Consider the following 3,880-nt stretch of genomic DNA (forward strand, 5'->3'; position numbering starts at 1 on the left):
TGGATGCAGCTGGCATTCCATGCAGACTCTGAGAAATCATATTGACTTGCTGAGTCAATATTTTATTCTGAGCCAATATGGCATTCAGAGTATCAACCTCAAGAACTCCCTTCTTCATAGGCGTCCCATTACTCACAGGATTCCTTTCAGAAGTGTACATGAACTGGTTATTAGCAACCATGTCAATGAGTTCTTGAGCTTCTGCAGGCGTTTTCTTTAGGTGAATGGATCCACCTGCAGAGGTGTCCAATGACATCTTAGATAACTCAGACAGACCATCATAGAATATATCCAGGATGGTCCATTCTGAAAGCATGTCAGAAGGATACTTTTTGGTCAACTGTTTGTATCTTTCCCAAGCTTCATAGAGAGATTCACCTTCTTTCTGTCTGAAGGTTTGAACATCCGCTCTAAGCTTGCTCAGCTTTTGAGGAGGAAAGTACTTGGCTAAGAAAGCCGTGACCAGCTTATCCCAAGAGTTCAGGCTGTCTTTGGGTTGAGAATCCAACCATAATCTAGCTCTGTCTCTTACAGCAAAAGGGAAAAGCATGAGCCTGTAGACTTCAGGATCTACTCCATTAGTCTTAACAGTATCACATATCTGCAAGAATTCAGTTAAGAACTGAAAAGGATCTTCGGATGGAAGTCCATGAAACTTGCAGTTCTGCTGCATTAGAGAAACTAATTGAGGTTTAAGCTCAAAGTTGTTTTCTCCAATGGCAGGAATGGAGATGCTTCTTCCATGTAAATTGGAATTAGGTGCAGTAAAGTCACCAAGCATCTTCCTTACATTATTATTATTTTCGCCTGCCATCTCCTCTGCCTGTTCGAAAATTTCTGAAAAGTTATCTCTGGATTGTTGTATTTTAGCTTCTCTTAATTTTCTCTTCAGAGTCCTTTCGGGTTCTGGATCTGCTTCCACAAGAATGTTCTTATCCTTGCTCCTGCTCATATGACAAGGAAGAATAGCCAGAAAAATGATAATAATAATAGAGATCCTTTATACCACAGTATAGGGATCCCTTTGTAAGTAGAAGAAGAGGGGGAGATGAAGGATGTGATGTAAAGGAAGAAACACAACTGTGAGGATTGGAATGTGAGATGAGATGTTAGGATATGAATGAATAAATAGAATGAGATGGGGGAGGAATAATTTTCGAAAATTATTTTGAAAAAGAGTTAGTGATTTTTGAAAATTGGTTTTTGAAAATTAGTTAGTATTTTTCGAAAATTTTTGAATTCAAAAATAAAAAATAAAATTAATTAGTTAATTAAAAAGAAATTTTTGAAAAAGGGAGAGATATTTTCGAAAATTAGAGAGAGAGAGAGTTAGTTAGGTAGTTTTGAAAAAGTTAAGAAACAAACAAAAAGTTAGTTAGTTAGTTGAAACAACTTTTGAAAAGATAAGAAGTTAGGAAGTTAGAAAAGATATTTTGAAAAGATATTTTTTTTTTTTTAAAAAAAGATAAGATAAGAAGATATTTTTGAAAAGATATGATAGAAATTAGTTTTGAAAAAGATTTGATTTTTAAAATCTCAATTAATGACTTGATTCATAAGAAATCACAAGATATGATTCTAGAACTCAAAGTTTGAATCTTTCTTAACAAGCAAGTAACAAACTTCAAATTTTTGAACCAAAACATTAATTGTTTAAGTTATTTTCGAAAATTATGATTTAAAATGAGAAAAAGATTTTTGAAAAATATTTTTGGAATTTTCGAAAATAGCTAATAATTTTGAAAAAGATTTGATTTTTGAAAAAGATTTTGAAAAAGATAAGATTTTCAAATTGAAAATTTGATTTGACTTATTGGCAACAACTTTGATTTTTAAAAATTTTTGAAAAAGTCAATCCAAATTTTCGAATTTGATGAGAGAAAAAGGGAAAGATATTTTTTTTTTTTATTTTTGAAATTTTTATGATGCAAGAGAAAAACACAAAAAAAATGCAATGCATGAAATTTTTAGATCAAAACATGTGATGCATGCAAGAATGCTATGAATGTCAAGATGAACACCAAGAACACTTTGAATGTCATGATGAACATCAAGAACATATTTTTGAAAAATTTTTAATGCAAAGAAAACATGCAAGACACCAAACTTAGAATTCTTTAATGCTTAGACACTAAGAATTCAAGAATGCATATGAAAAACACTATACAACACAAAACAAACAAATCATCAAGATCAAACAAGAAGACTTACCAAGAACAACTTGAAGATCATGAAGAACACCATGAATGCATGATATTTTCGAAAAAATGCAAGATGCATATGCAAGTGACACCAAACTTATGATATGACTCAAGACTCAAACAAGAAACACAAAAATATTTTTGATTTTTATGATTTTCTATTTTTTTGGATTTTTATTTTATGTTTTTCGAAAAATAATTTTGAAAAAGAAAATAAGGATTCCAAAATTTTTAATATGAATTCCAGGAATCTTATGCTCTAAAGCTCCAATCAAAGGGTCAGGCATGGCTTAATAGCCAGCCAAGCTTTAGTATGTAACTCAGACATGACACGCCTGACATTCATTATATTTAACAGCCAATTGGCTAAGAAAGATAAAGAAGCTCTTTTCTTGAGTATAAGAATTGAGACATGGCTTTACAGCCAGCCAGGCTTCAACATGCTCCATGAAACACTAGAATTCTTTCTTAAAAATTCTGAAAGGAAAATATATTTTTGAAAACATTTTTATTTTTTTTAAAATTTTTTTTTTTCGAAAACAAAGGAAGAATTTTTGAAAGATTTTTGAAAAATTTTTTGAAAACAAGACAAAAAGAAAATTACCTAATCTGAGCAACAAGATGAACCGTCAGTTGTCCAAACTCGAACAATCCCCGGCAACGGCGCCAAAAACTTGGTGCACGAAATTGTGATCACATTAATGTAGTACTCTTTGTTATTGTATGGAATCATTATTATGGCTCTTTACTATGTGTGGACACAACTCCGTTCAACTAACCAGCAAGTGTACTGGGTCGTCCAAGTAATAAACCTTACGTGAGTAAGGGTCGATCCCACAGAGATTGTTGGCTTGAAGCAAGCTATGGTCACCTTGCAAATCTCAGTCAGGCGGATTTAAACATGATATTTTATTAGATTAAAATAAACAATAAAAGGGATAGAGATACTTATGTAGATTCATTGGCAGGGATTTCAGATAAGCGAATGGAGATGCTTTTCGTTCCTCTGAACCTCTGCTTTCTTGCTATCTTCATCCAATCAGTCTTACTCCTTTCCATGGCTGGCTTTATGTGATACATCACCACTGTCAATGGCTACTTTCGGTCATCTCTCGGGAAAATGATCCAATGCCCTGTCACGGCACGGCTAATCGTCTGGAGGCGTCACCGTTGTCAATGGCTTCATCTTATCCTCTCAGTGAATAATATGCTCACGCACCCTGTCACGGCACGGCTATTCATCTGTCGGTTCTCGATCATGCTGGAATAGGATTTACTATCCTTTTGCGTCTGTCACTAACGCCCTGCAATCGCGAGTTAGGAGCTCGTCACAGTCATTCAATCATTGAATCCTACTCGGAATACCACGGACAAGGTTTAGACTTTCCGGATTCTCTTGAATGCCGCCATCATTCTAGCTTACGCCACGAAGATTCTAGTTAGGAGATCTAAGAGATACTCATTCTAGCTTAATTCATGTAGAACGGAAGTGTTTGTCAGGCACGCGTTCATAAGGGAGAAGGATGATGAGCGTCACACATAATCATCACCTTCATCACGTTCTTGGGTGCGAATGGATATCTTAGAAGCGAAATAAGAAGAATTGAATAGAAAACAGTAGTACTTTGCATTAATCTTTGAAGAACAGCAGAGCTCTACACCTTAATCTATGGAGTGTA

This window comes from Arachis ipaensis, chromosome B3 (assembly GCF_059453495.1).
Source record: "Arachis ipaensis isolate K30076 ecotype BB chromosome B3, ASM5945349v1, whole genome shotgun sequence".
Classification (NCBI taxonomy): Eukaryota; Viridiplantae; Streptophyta; class Magnoliopsida; order Fabales; family Fabaceae; genus Arachis; species Arachis ipaensis.